This window comes from Pseudorasbora parva, chromosome 14 (genome assembly GCF_024679245.1).
Source record: "Pseudorasbora parva isolate DD20220531a chromosome 14, ASM2467924v1, whole genome shotgun sequence".
Lineage (NCBI taxonomy): Eukaryota > Metazoa > Chordata > Actinopteri > Cypriniformes > Gobionidae > Pseudorasbora > Pseudorasbora parva.
Genome location: NC_090185.1, coordinates 17,468,877 through 17,485,328, shown reverse-complemented (window position 1 = coordinate 17,485,328; position 16,452 = coordinate 17,468,877).

Sequence of the window (16,452 nt, the reverse complement as noted above, 5' to 3'; positions counted from 1 at the left end):
AAAATAAAATAAGCAAATGGTTTTAAAATAGAAATCTGTTGTAACAACAATATACACTACTGGTCAGTAATTTGGGGTCAGTCATTTTTTTTCTTTCTTTTTTTTTAAATAAATCAATCATTTTATTCAGCAAGGATGTGTTAAATTGATAAAAAAAATTGATAGTAAAGGAGATTTATATTATTTGAAAATCTGTTTTTATTTAGAATAAATGCAGTTCTTTTGAACCTTTTATTGATTAAATATATTAGGCAGCAGAACTGTTTCCAACACACAATGATTTCTGAAGGATAATGTGATAGACTGGATGTCACATGTGACACTGAAGACTGGAGTAACCATCCTTAAAATTCAGCTTTGCATCACAGAAATAAATGATAATTTAAAGATTGAAAACCAAATATTTTAAATTGTAATAATATATCACCAACTTTTAAACTGTAAAAAAACTGTATTTTTGATCTAATAAATGAAAAGAAGAACTTTCTTTCAAAAACATTACAAATAGTAATGTGTCCAAACTTTTGACCTGTATATTGTATATATATCTAGTGAATCACACAAAGTACAATATAGGCCTACTAAATTTAAACTTTAATATCATGAACGTTTTGACAGAGTAATATCGATTAATAAGCTTAAAAGAAATCTCTTTGACCTTATCTACCAATAGATACTTGTTAGGGAGAGTCCAAACCTTCTTCCATTAAATATTTTCCACTAATGTGTTCCATTTCATAACAACATGAGGAGTAGAAACAGTCATTGAGAAAAAGAGAACGAATATCTCTATTATTTTTTAATGTAGATTTAAAACATATCTTGCCTACATACGTGTCAGCCGGGTCTGCGAGAGGCATTTCAGAACTTGTCAAAAAACTATTATGGCCTTTAAAAAGCATAATGACTCCAGGGATAGCATCAAATACAGTAGAAAACTGTTTTGGAGTAAAAGGAGTATTATAGTGAGAAATAAATTCTTGATATGTAAATAAGTAACTATCCTGATTAAATAGTTGGCTAGCTCGACTGATCCCATTCTTAAACCAGTAGCAGGCAGCGGTCACTAGCATTCGTCGATTGCGTCACAATGACGTATGTGTTGACCAATAACGTCCACTAGGTGTCAGCAAAAGCAAACGCTTGCTTTTCTGCAACTGTGGCAAAAATATAATTCTAATGGCACCAAGTAATTGCAGATAAAAGCAGCAAACAACAACGTGGGATATCAAAAGAGACGGAAATAGAAGTCGTTGGGTTTCAAACAAATGGAATGCTGTCATATTAGGTGAATGTCGCTGCATCGGAAGGTTAGACAGGGCGAATATGTCAGCTGGGCAGAAAAGCCTGTTAGGGGGACAGCGTGTCTCCCTGAAGACTGACGTGTCCTCAGAACAGAGTTTAAATGAAGTGAGGTTTGGGCCAGAGGCTTTTGCTGTCTCTCTCTTTCTCTGTGTGTGTGTACACATACGCGCACTTGCATCTGCAACATTAGCAGCCACCATCTGGCATCTGGGCGAGCGGGTCAGCAGGTCTCTGCGACGGGTGGGTGACCATCTCTGCACTGCAAGGTCAACATTCAAAAGCACACGAAAGCATTTTTTGCGTTATTGTATATTTATATTCACTACTGTTTAGATTAAAAACATATCCAGATCCAGGATATCGTTTGGAAATCATTGTTTGTATTAATTAAAACGTTTGTAAATGCTGTACGAAATTGATTAAATGAATTAGGCTACTATTATAATTATAATTTTTTTTTTCTTTCGTTTATGTAATGTTATTCATTCTGAAGAAAATGTTAGGCCACTTTTAGGCATGTTGCAATAAGGTTTTAACACTTCTGACTGGTTTTAATTATCCCATGCTTTACTCACCCTCAAGCCATCCTAGGTGTATATGTCTTTCTTCTTTCAGACTAATACAGTCGGAGTTATATTAAAAATGTCCTGGCTCTTCCAAGCTTTATAATGGCAGTGTATGGGGGACGAGATTTTAAAGCCCCAAACGACTCCTGGGGTTTAATAAAAGGCTTTCTGAAGCAAAGCAATGTGCTTTGTATGAAAAAACTATCCATATTTATACCTTTATAGACTAAAATAACTAGTAAAGATGGTGAACTATCCCTTTAAATGTTGGTATATGGTTGCAAGCAAGATTACTTCAAATGCAGAGACTTCTGGGAATACTTTGAGTCCAATGATTCATTTCATTAAACAAATGAACTGATTATTTCAAATTAACCAGAAATGCCAACTTCTCATCAAGTCATCAACTTCTCATGTCATTTTTTGACCAAAAAACAAACAAAAACAAACAAACCGAACAATAAGATATTATTACGAAAGATATACCAAAGCTAGATATTCCAGAGCAAAACATATGAGCGAAATAATATAATTCAGAGCCGTCGCCTGCTGTGCTCGAGTCTCATAACACACGACACGGGAGCAGTGCTAGTTCAAATCTGAATCGTGATCTGAATCTTAATTACTTGGCATTTGTCTGCAGCAGATATTAAACTGTATATGATTATATCTTCCTTCTCATCACACTAGAAACTCCATTATGCTGTCTGAAGGACATTTTTAAGCTGTAGGACATAGTAAATAAAACGAGTTACGGATTTAGCCTGTTCTGTGTGCATTTGAGCTGGGGGGGGAAAGGATTAGGCGATAGCTTTGTCGTTTTTGGTCCATTCTCATTTGTAATGGCCACATAATCATAATCACAATCCAATCAATAACATTAAAATGCCTACCATCTGCACAAATATCCAGTTTTATGCAAAAATTATAGAAGTAAAATGGGCTTGTCATGTCTGTAGCATGTTCATTTCTAAATGGACTGATCTCGCGAGGTCACTCTGGCAGTTTTGACTTCAAACTCCTCGTATTTCTGGTCCGGGGAGTGTAGCAGAAGCGCAGTAAGTCAGAACCAGGCCTTTTATTGCAGCGCTGTCAAGCTCAGAGAGCACCAGTGCCAAGAATCAGCACTTTTCCAGGGCCGTTTCATTTCTCTGCCTCGTCCTCCCTCTCTTTTTCTCTCAGGAGAGATGGTAGGGGGCTGTTGGAGCCTCATTAACTCGCCTGATTTGATTTTGCAGGCCTCAGAGGAGCGCGATAGTCGCTTGCTGTGAGAACCGACTGCATGTGTCGCTGCAGAACTCACCAGTACCGTGGAGCTGCTTGAGGACTTTTGGGTTAAGCCTGATGTTTGTTTCGCAAGGCTGAAAACCAACTTTCCATGTCATTACAGGTAAATGGCGCAATCTTAATTTCTGTTCGCCCCATGCACATAACAGAGTAACCGCAGCGGGTCTTTGAACCAAAGCTGACTGACAGGAAACGAGTCTTTTACTATAATCTTTCCCTTCAGCAACATGTGCTTCACCGATGAAAGGCTAAAGAAGAGGAAAAGAACCACATTCCTCAATCTCTTTCCACACCCTGACTCGTTTAACCCTTGACAAGAAACTCTTGCTCACTTGAGATTTTAGAAGGTGTTTGTGTGATGTGCGTAGAGCCGGTTGAAGGTTCACAGCTGACGAGGGTTTGCGTTTCACCTCTGGACTTAAATATGCAGCTGTCTGTCTCAGCTGGGCCACTAGAATGCTACTTAGGGTATGTTTACATGTACACGTAACACATTTTTCCTTTGCTTTTTACAGTACAGTACATCGTCAAAACGATCCCGTTCACACGGATCCACGAAAACAAATAAAAATGCAGTATTATGCTGCCAGGCCAGTAGATGGCAATGCCACTTTGAAAAGAAACACTATGCGCCTATAGCATAGACTGTAAAAAAATATGGACGTATCGTCCGTGACGTCACCCATAGGATTTCGATAAGCCGTTCTGAAGCTTTAAGTAGGGGCGAGCTAGGCGTTGCCATCTTGCGAGTGAGTCATCGCAAATCACTCCCGGATAGCAGAAAATGGGAAAAGAGGCGGGATGTGGGCGGAGCTGAGGTGATGCCGTGACTATTAGACGGCGGATAATTGGCTATCCACCTGTCACTCAAAGTGACCACGCCCTTAATTATGCTGAACTTCAAGGCTTTAATGTAAACAAATGAGTTATAAAAAATTCACGCCCCTCACAGTTGTCATGGAGGGCAAAATTAGCCGTATAGACCAAAACCACAATTTGTACCAGGTAAACATGTAAACATGTTTTTTCTGCTGTAAAGGTGGGCATTTTAACATGCGGCTCAATGAGATTCTGCTCCCTTCTGGAGTCTGTCCCTAGTGACCAGTTGAGGAATTGCAGTTTACATTTCTTCCATATTGGCTTCAAGAGAGGTCGCGGGAGGTTGCCGCTTGGCCTATAGACTGAACACATAACATGAATGTGCATGACGTTAAATTAGCATTTTTGCTGTTTACACAGAGACATTAACGGTATTGTTTTCAAAAACATCCACTTTGTAAACCGACAGGCACGACGCAAATGTTTTGTGCTAGTTTCAGCCAAACGCAGTTATCATTTTCACATCCAGCACCACATAATATAGCAAATGAAACTGAAACTCGCCCATCTGTTTGCCCATGAGCGTTCTGGTCTGAAAACCAGGTGTGTTCAGGCGCATTGTTGTTGCGTTGCTATTTTGAGGAACTGAAAAAGACTTCGCCGTTAACCAACAAATAATTTGTATTCTAATAGATAAACAAAATATATAATTTTTGTAAAAAATAAATAAAATAAAAATAAATATATATATAATATATATATATATATATATATATATATATATATATATATATATATATATATATATATATATATATATATGTTACTGTCACTTGATCAATTTAATGCATCTTGCTAAAAAATGTTAAGTTCTTTCCCAAAAATAAAAAATAAATATTACCGACCCAAAACATTTGAACGGTAGTACAATATTACAAAAGTTTTCAGATTTCATATAAATGCTGTTCTTTTGAACTTTCTATTCATCAAAGAATCCTAAATTATTATTTTTTTCACAACTGCTTTGTGTACATTGATAATAATCATAAATGTTTCTTGAGCATATTAGAATGATTTCTGAAGGATCATGTGACACTGAAGAATAGAGTAATGATGCTCAAAATTCAGCTTTGCATCACAGGAACAAATTACATTTTAAAATATATTCAAAAAGAATTTTATAAATGTTAATAATATTTCACAATATAACATATTATATTAACATTTCTATTAACATACATTTTTATTAACATGCAGCCTTGGTGAGCAGAAGAGACTTCTTTAACATAAAAAAAAATCTTACTGTTCTCAAACTTTTGACCGGACAAAACTAATGATGACATGTTCAAATGCGAACTTTTGAAAGCGAGTTTCAACAACACCACTACTAAACTTCCGAAAACTCGAAAATTTTAAGAAAACATTTTCCCCAAACGTTTGAGTTAGAATAGTTTATAAGAGCACCGTTATGAGCATAATGAGGCTGTAAAAGCGGACTGAGTTGACCTGTTCGGCGTGATGACGTTTAATCTCCCTGACTGCCTCTGTAGTCTCATTTAGACACTTGTTAGCAGCCGCCTTTTTCAAGACACGCAACAGCTTCAAAAAAACCATGAGTGGGGTTATATTGATGATGTTGTAGAAAAAAACGTGAACTTGTTTTGAGCTCGTGTTCACCACAGACCTTATTTCAGCCATTTAACAAAAATCCCAGATCAAAAAACCCATCGACATGCTGCTAACTAGCATTTTCAGTCGTTTTTGCGGATCTGTGTGAACAGGTCTGTGTGAACAGGTCTGTACTCGAAAAATCCCAAAGTGTAAACTTTTCAAATTTTAGTAAACAGCTGTCGTGTAAAAATAATTAAAACAAGCCATAAGTACAACATAACAGCAAGATGCAAACTGCTTATTTTGATTCATTAAGAAGAGAGTGATTTATTCAGATTTAGATTTCATTGGTCGCACTGCATGATTTGATTGACAAAACCGGCTCAAAAGACTGATTCGCTTGGGAGTCAAACGACACGGATAGTGCAGAAAACTCAGAGTATTTTAGTACGAGTAAACACCATTATTGAGAGAGTTTTTGCTCTGTATAAACAGCCTTGCCAAATAAGTGGACAAAACACAGTTCTCTGCTAGTCTTTATAAGTTCTGTGGAAAAAGCTGCTGTCAGTTCAATTTGTGCAAAGCGCCGCGTATCTGCTCTAGGGGTTGTCAGTTCAGCCGGTACCCAGAAGACCTCTCTCTGTCCTAGGGAACACAGCCCTCTGATCTGTGTGTGGTGGGTTTTGTTCTTACCCTGCTTTGATTCTGAAGAAAAGAAACGAGTATTTAATTTGAATACTCTTAACAGCGAGGAACAGATACTGTATGAGAGGAGAGAGAGAACTTTGAAAGGAAATATTTTGCATATGATTATGTCTTGATTTGCTACCCTCATTCTGAAAGTGGTTACAAAGTGTTGAAATATTGTTGTTAACCCTTTACAATGCAGCAAAAACTCTTTCGGGGAGAGGAAATTCAAGGAATAGAAAAATGAAAATGTATGCGACGAACACAATGCACAATTTGGCTGTCACCTGCTTTCTGCTATGATCACAACTTTTTCCAATGGTGTGTGTGTGTGTGTGTGTGTGTGTGTGTGTGTGTGTGTGTGTGTGTGTGTGTGTGTGTGTGTGTGTGTATGATTGCAGCAGAATTGCCGTGAGCAGATCTCTACCTCTCGCTTTCCACACACACGCACACACACACACAAACATTTTGAGGGAAAGAGAGCAGAACGGTGACATTTTGTAAGGCTGAAATCATTGTCACACTAAAGCATTCTGTCACTTTATGTCACACCCGCACAGAAAGAGAGCTAGACTGCAGAGAATAAATTGTTTTTCACAGATGGACATTTACAAGGTTAGCCCAGAACAAGAGAATCAGAAATTAACTGTCACGGTATTTGGTTCGATGTGTCACTTAAATTTGCAAACACAAATGTCAAAAATACACTTTAACAGTGTTTGTTTGCATTTTGTTTGAATTACTAATGTGATTTGCAAACAAAACCTCAACAAGTAAAGTCATAATGTAATAATACCTTTATAAATCATTAGCTAATGATTAATTAAAGCGGACCACTGGAAGTTGAAATGCATGGCTTTGACCTGTTGTGGTAATTAACACGTTCATTTACATTATTAGTTATGTTATTAGGGAATTAATACATTATGACACATTTAACTAATAACAATTTAATTTATTTTTACTCAATCTATTAATCATGTGGAATCTTCATGAGTTGCTGATGCAGTAATCATTAATAAATGGTTTAGTGCTAATGAGTCATATTTTAACTCATGATTATCTGTGCATTAGTTAAGTATGAATTAATTAGCGCGCCCGTATTGTAAAGTGTTACCGAAACACAATATTTGTGCTAAGAATGTTTGTATTTTGTAAATTGTGTTCAAACGAAATGCTACAGATCAGCTTCTCACCACGACATGCAAACAAACCGCTAAATAGACGCTCTAGCGACCTTTGTTTGTATTTTGTAAATTGTTATGAGAAGTCGAACAAACAAAATTCTAAAATTCTGTTTTAACAACGTTTGTACTTTGTTCAGCATCTAACCACATTTATTGGTTCATTTTGCCAGCTTAGTTCATTAACAAAAAGCTACATATCTTATCTATCATTTTTTTTATACCTTGTTCGAATGGTCCCTGAATTTGCAAAGCAAAATACAGAATAGGCTTTAACAATTTTTATTCGCTCTTCATCCGACAATTCACAAATTCAAAACACCATATATCCACTAACATTTGGCAAATTCTTATTACTATTTTTATTTTTGACCACTATATTTATGTTTGTTTGTACTTCGCTTGACTTCTCATCAATATTTGCACGCACACACACACACACACACACACACACACACACACACACACACACACACACACACACACACACACACACACACACAGTTTGTTTTTGTGACATATGGGGACATTCCATAGGTGTAATGGTTTTTATACTGTACAAACCGTATTTTCTATCCCCCTACACTGCCCCTGCCCCTAAACCTACCCATCACAGGAAACATTCTGCATTTTTACTTTCTAAAAAAACCTCATCCTGAATGATTAATACGCATTTTGAAAAGTGGGGACATGGCCAATGTCCTCATGTTACACCCTTTCCTTGTAATACCTGTCATACTCATGTCATTATACACATTTGTGTTCTCATATGTCACAAAAACATGCCCACACACATACACACCCACACACAGTGTTTCCATGTTTTATGGGGAAACCCAAAGACGTAATGTTTTTTATACTGTAAAAACCGTATTTTCTTTTCCCCTACACTGCCCCTGCCCCTAAGCCTACCCATCACAGGAAACATTCTGCATTTTTACTTTCTCAAAAAAACTCTTCTGTGTGATTTATACGATGTTTTCCTCATGGGGACCAAAAAATGTCCCCACAAGGACAAGGACTTCGGATATTGCCATCTTTGGGGGGACATTTTGTCCCCATTACGTAGGGCTTACCAGCACACACACACACACACACACACACACACACACACACACACACACACACACACACACACACACACACACACACACACACACACACACTTTGACAATATTTGTTCAATAAAAGTATGTGTGTTGACTGTTAACATTTTTTTTTCCTTTAGGTAATCAAGCTTTGTTTGCTCTTTATTCAACTTGCCAATACAATTACCAAAACAAAATGCTATAGATCATTTTTTAAAACAATTATTTATACTATATTGTTATACTTTTTTTGACTTTTTACCATTCTTACTTCTTACTATTTGCAAACAAAATGCTAAGTATTTGCTTTAATGTTTGTTTGTACTTTTTGACTTCTCAACAGAATTAGCAAAAAAACACTATCCGCTTTGAAAAGGTTTGTTAGATGTGATTTTGAAAAAATGACATAGCCAAGAACTACTGCAAAATTAGAATAGGCCCGAAAGCATAACGCAGAAAATCATGGATAAATATTATGTTTGTGTGAGGGATTTGGTAGAGGAAGCATGCCTTGTTTACCTGAGGGAAATTCAGATGATGAAACACTAACCCAGACACACTATACAGTATGCAGCTGATGGCAGTGCTACTGTCAAAACACTCACACACACACACACACACACACACACACACACACACACACACACACACACACACACACACACACACACACACACAGACTCAACCCCTTTAACCTCCCCTCTCAACATGCATCACGCACACACACTCGTTTGCGGGGTCTTAACCTGCCTCCATCAGCACACATTATGCACGGCATGTGTGTTTCGAACCCTGACAGATAAAGGGGAATGGGGCCGCCACACGACACCTCTGTACACGTATACCATAATAAATGCAGATTGGATTGACTTTTCCTCCACATACATTCACAAACAATATAACACATTTTGAACATACAACAAGGCGTCCCTTTGTAAAACAAAACTGTGGCGATTGTCAACAGATATTTATTTTCCTTTAGGTAAACATGCAATTGTCGGGACAAGTTGAACATTGTACAAACAAATGTTGTTTGAGTGGGTATTTAATGTTTGTTTGGGAACTGGGGTGACAAGTGAAACGAAATGGCCATTTAGTTTGTTTGCCTATTGTAGTGACAAGACGAACAAAGAATAAAAAAATGCTTAGCTGTATATTTAGTGTTCTATTTCTTAATTGTGAGGACAAGTCAAACTAAGTACAAACAAACATTGTTATAGTGGATAGTTAGTGTTTTATTTGCAAGTTAAAGTAGTGAGAAGTCAAATAAATGCTGTGCAAATAAACTTTGTTAAAACCTTGTTCTAAGTTAAATTGTGGTAATTGAACAAAATGCAACCAAACATTGTTAAAGCAAGTCAGACGAAGTGCAAACAAACATTATTACAGCGGATATTAAGGATTTTGTTTGCAATTTGTGGTGAGAAGTACAAACAAACATTGTTATAGCAGATATTTAGAATTTTGTTTGTGACTTGAGGTGACACATTCGACAAAGTAGTGTATATTTAGAGTCTGTTTGCAAATTGCGGTAACTGAACAAAATGCAAACAAATATTGTTTAAGCAAGTCAGATGAAGTACAAAAAATGTCAACGGAGAAATGTAGTGCTTTGTCTGCAACCTGTGGTGACAAATCGGATGAAGTACAAACAAACATTGTTAAAGCAGATATTTAGCATTTTGTTTGTGACTTTTGTTGATAAACTGGATGAAGTAGTGTATATTTAGAGTTTGTTTGCAAATTGCGGTAACTGAACAAAATGCAAACAAACACTGCATAGTGGATACTAAGGGTTTTGTTTGCAACTTGTGGTGAGAAGTCAAAACAAACATTGTTAAAGCAGATATTTAGCGTTTTGTTTGTGACATGGTAACAAATCGGGTGAAGTACAAACATTGTTTTAGTGGCTATTTAGGGTTTATTTACAAATCACGGTAACTGAACAAAGTACAAACAAACATTGCTAAAGTAAGTCAGATGAAGCACAAAAAATGGTCAAAGCAGATATTTAGTGTTTTGTCTGCAACCACTGGTGACAAACAAACATTGTTATAGTATTGTTATATTTAGGGTTTCATTTGCAAATTACTATTATAATGTTAAAAGTACAAATACACATTGTTAAAGCAGATGTTTTTTGTTGTAAATTATAGAAAAAAAGTACAAAATGTTCAAGTTTAAAGGGTTAGTTCACCCAGAAAGGAAATTTCTTTCATTAATGACTCACCCCATTGTCGGTCCACACCCGTAAGACCTCCGTTCATCTTCAGAACACAGTTTAAGATATTTTATATTTAGTCTGAGAGCGTATGCAAGTGTATGCACACTATACTGTCCATGTCCAGAAAGGGAATAAAAACATCATTAAAGTAGTCCATATGTGACATCAGTTGGTTAGTTAGAATCTCTTGAGGCATCGAAAATACATTTTGGTCCAAAAATAACAAAAACGACGACTTTATTCAGCATCAGTCTTCTCTTACGCGTTTGTTTCAAACCTAAATAAAGATTCAAACAGTCATGAATCAGCGTATTGATTCATGATTCGGATCACGTGTCAAACTGCTGAAATCATGTGACACTGGCGATCCGAATCATGAATCAATCTGCTGATTCATGACCATTTGAATCTTTATTTGAGGTTTGAAAACAAACGCAGAAGAGAAGACAATGCTGAATAAAGTCGTAGTTTTTGTTATTTTTGGACCAAAATGTATTTTTGATGCTTCAAGAGATTCTAATTGACTAACTGATGTCACATATGAACTACTTTGATGATGTTTTTATTCCCTTTCTGGACATGACAGTATAGTGTGCATACACTTCCATACGCTCTCAGACTAAATATAAAATATCTTAAACTGTGTTCTGAAGATGAACGGACGTCTTACGGGTGTGGACCGACATTAGGGTGAGTCGTTAATGACATCAATTTCATTTTTGGGTGAACTAACCCTTTAAGCGTTTTGTTGGTAAATTGTGTTGAGGATTTGTACAAAGTACAAGCTAAAATTATTGCATTGGATGTTCAGTGCTTTTCACTGTACCAGGAATAAAATGTCCTGTCAAATAAACTGGAGTGTACTGGCGGTACTGCCGTCAGTAACACTGTAACTCCTGGAGTCCATTGATTTTCAGAGTTAGTCGAGCGAGAGCAACAGTAGGAGAACATACGCACACACACACTCGGCTGTTTTGATGTTGTCTTTCTCGCTCGCTTCATCGACCAGCATCTGCAATTGTTTGAAACAGAGAAAACATGAAAGGTTTTCACATAGTAAGTTTAGTATTTCAAAAGGAGCTTTCTTTCAGTTTTTCTTGACCCCAAGTATTGCAAAACACTAGTGGTGGGAGTATCAGCTGTGCTGTGTGGAAACTGGAAACATACTGAAAAATGAAAAAGCCATAAATGTCTATATCATTTGACTGAAACATTTAAAGTGCCCCATAAGGTATATTTTTTCCATTGTTTAATAATTTATGTTAATGGTCTGTTCTGACAACATATATAATGCACAGAGTATTTACATACAGTATATAGTGTATTTCACAAACCTTCAAACTGCACAAATGATTAGTGATTGAGAGAGTTGACTCAAAAAGACTTGATTCCTTGACTCAAAATATCTTTAAGGTGATGATATGGGGCAGCTTTTTGAGCAATGTTACTGGGCAATGTTGCCATCAACGGGAAACCGGGTGAGATAAAGGGCCCACGACCGATCTAAAGCATTCTTCTAGAAGCTCATTTGTGAGGTCAGGCATTTATGTTAAACAAGAAGGCCTGGCTCTGAGGCTCCGCTCTAATTCATCCCAAAGGTGTTCTATCGGGTTGAGGTCAGGACTCACTGTGCAGGCCAGTCAAGTTTCTTCACACCAAACTCGATCATCCATGTCTTTAATGTCCTTGTGCACTGGTGCACAGTCATGTTGGAACAGGAAGGGGCAACCAAGAACAACTGTTCCCCCAAAAAAGCATGAAAAATGAAATGGGAGCATGAAATTGTCCAAAATGTCTTGGTATGCTGGAGCATTAAGAGTTTCTTTCAATGAAACTAAGGTGCCAAGCCCAATCCCTGAAGAACAATTCAATACTATAATCCCCCCCGCTCCAAACTTTACACATGGCTCACTGCAGTCTGGCAAGTACCGTTCTCCTGGAAAATGCCAAACGCAGACTCGTCCATCGGCTTGCCAGACAGAGAAGCGTGATTGGTCACTCCAGAGAACACGTCTCCACTGCTCTAGAGTCCAGTGGCGGCATGCTTTACAACACTGCATCCGACGCTTTGCATTGCACTTGGTGATTTAAGGCTTGGATGCAGCTGCTCGTCCATGGAAACCCATTCCATTAGGCTCTGTACGCACTGGTCTTGAGCTAATCTGAAGGACACATGAAGTTTGGAGGTCTATTGACTTGGCAACTTCTGTCCATTGTGTGCCTCAGCATGTGCTGACCCCACTCTGTGATTTTACGTGGCATACCATTTCGTGGCTGAGTTGCTGTTGTTCCCAATTGCTTCCACTTTGTTATAATACACTAACAGTTGACCGTAGAATATTTAGTAGTGAGGAAATTTCACAAAGGGACTTGAGACCTGAGAACCCCCAAATGAGAGGCATTTTATTCTGTTTTCATATAAAGTAAATGGAATCGACTCCCATTGTGGGAGTTGAGAGTTGAGGTCGACTGAAATACCGAACTGGAACCGAACACCTCTACAATTGGTAGGAAAAAGATGGTCGTGTGTCAATCAAAAACTATGACTACACTAGAAGTATTAATAATAAAACAGTATCGTTGGATGACATACATTGATGGCTCTAACAGAACACGTTGACATAACTGGGTGAATTTGACTGCTGAAAGCATTAAACTTCCCAACGTGGATCATAAAATGGAACTGAAAAGCATTTCGTCATGGTGTATGATTGCAAGGCGCACTCATACACACAGAGGCAGACAGACACAAACAGTGTGGTACAGTAGGTGTCCTGGGGCTGATATGTCTAGGTACGAGCATTGACCTTTATTGTCCAGATGAGGGGAAATATTCGATTATCACTGACCTGATTCTGCTACTCAGTCGTATCACCTGGAATTAACATCATGCGGATTAACACAAACAAACAAACACACATAGCAACAAACACGACACACTAACCTTTTCATAAATGCAAGCCTTTCAAAACAAAAATGGATTTAGCGCATTTTTTTAAACTGCAGCAAACAGCCAGTGGCACACTACTAGGCTATACTACATTTTTATGGTTTTAGTTTTAGTTGATGATGATAACCCTATAGTGCCACCAAATGAAATTACAATAAATGCAACAACAACAAAAATGTGATACTGCACAATAAATTGAGATACTGTATGAGAGAGTCTTTCTCGTTTCACTTTTAAATGCAGCATAATAGAAGTCTGTTTGCTGTCACGTCACATCTAGATGTTGAGTTTAACATCACATCCGATGTTGACTGAAGCCTTCAACACGACAAAGCCAAGCAGTTAATGAATCTGTCTGAGAGCTGGCATCATGTCTGAACTCGACTACAGAGAAAGAGTCTTTCGAGCCAGGGGGACACAGAGAGAGTAGATTCATCAGAGTGATTTGATTTGATATGGCTGGGCCACAAGCTCGTCTAATTGCAGGGAAGTTGATCTGACAAATGGATCTGGTTGGTGTTATCATGCTGTACATGTGCCTTGAGGGTGAAAGACTCACTCTGTACAGCTCCATTGATACTAATGACGCAAATAAGGCCATTTCAAATTAGAAGCAGTTCCTTAATTAACCCTTCATTTCTGACCCCGCCTTTAAAAAACTATAGTGACCGATCGTACCTTGAAAACTTGGAGTCTATGGGCATTTTTAGTTCAAGAAATTTATGTTATTTTAGACTCATTGCTATACTATTATAGTTTTTGATCATATTTTGTTTTTATTTTTCAATTTTCTGTTTTCAATGAAATTTCAGCTAAACCTCAATGTTGAAAAAGTTGCCTTGGCAATATTAATTTTTTTCATACTTTATTTTAATTCAGTTATCATTTTCTCCTGAGAAAATATGTATACTGTGGCCTTAAATTGGCAATTTGTTTCCACAATTTACTATTACGTCAGTTTGTTTTGCTAATTCGTTCCATTGTAAAGTAAACTGTGTGCACAATATAATAACTTGTTCCCTGGTTTTACTAAATCATGGCCGCGTTGTATTAGCTCCCTTGTTTTAGTTAAATAAAAACGAGGGAATGAATTACTTCAACGTGGCCACGATTTCCTTAAACAAGGGAACAAATGAATTAGTGGGAACGAAATCTTAATTAAGATTTACTAAAACAAGAGAACAAATTAGGAATTTGTGGGCACGATTTACTCAAACAAGAGCGAATTCTTAATTTGTGGGCACGATTTACGATTTACTCAAACGAGAGCAAATTCTTAATTTAATAAATTCTTATAAATAATGGTTTATTTTCATGAATTAAAATCTCAAACCATACAAAAAAAAAATCCATTACATTCACATGGGGCATCGCGTTAAAGAACAACTCTGGTGGGAAATGAACCTCGGGGTAATTAACAGATGGTTACCGAGTAGATCGTTCTCTGGGATGCATTTTCATGAAAATCGAATCTGAAGAGTTTTTTATCTAAAAACAGATTAGCTCATAACGCTTGTCTATGGGGCAAAAGGTAAGTGTAATTAAATCACTAACAAGGCTCAAAATAGCCTCACACTAACACGGTAGCATAATGAGGGCCCCCACATGCAAACCGAAGCATTGAGAACTTTAAGTGTATAAACAGTTTAATAAGAAGATACTTTATAAAGTATCACAGTGCATTATGCGTTCACGGACAGGCGCCATCTTGGAAAACAGTCTCGACTAGTCGAGCCACGAATGCTGTTGAATAGAGGGAATGCATTGACGTCACTTTCCCGCCGTAACACGCCCCCTCAGCTGGGGCTGAGTGGCAGAAGAGCTGCTGCGTGACTGGAGTTTATGGAGGAAAACACGAGTAGAGCAAACAATCCTTACAACTTACCAAAGATTCAGTGATCCATCGATAATGATATGCAGCCAGGAATTGTGTTTTCCTGACATTTTTAGGAGCCTCATTTCGACAAGAATGTTTATAACTGTCATTCATCACATTTTTCAAGTGAATCCCGCATGTATATGTGGATGGGTCAGTGTTTTGAAGCGTGTAGTGGTGGTAATATACTTTATATTCACTAAAAGCTGTCACTCATTCAATAAACGCAATCTCACAAAGTTCCGCAGTGACGTTGGTATACAATTAATCTCTTATTTTCACAATGTCTGCACTTACAGAGGATTGCTGCGCGTGTTTAACTGAACTCAGCGCCTGGACGCTCGAGCGGTGAGTGATTCCAAATTGAACACCTGTGATTGGCCAAATCCGTTGTAGAAGTCTACAAACATGTCTGTGATTGGCTACATTACTCACCGAGGCGAAACACGTTGGAAATGTAATCATTTGACGAGTGCAAATACAGATACACACTAGATCTTTTGCTAGCTCCTTTTCGCTGATAATATGCAATTATTACAAATTCTTACAGAGGATTACATATCCTAGACAAGCAGTTATGTGTAGCGTTTCACTCTAAAAGCGGAAGCAGCAGCAGGTGGCAGTGGTTTGAGTGAGAAAATTACACGCTATTATCAAGTCCATCTCAAGCTCAGAACAGCGATGTCTATGCGGTCCGTGGACAAGCCTCCCCCTACCCCACTTCTGGCGCCGGGCCTGGTTTTGTGTGTTTTCGCTGCATTCGCGCTGTAAACTAATGCTGCCTCTCAGTCTTTCTGCCACTCAGCGGGGTGTAATCACAGGCACTCCAGCTGACGATGACGTCACGTGCATTCC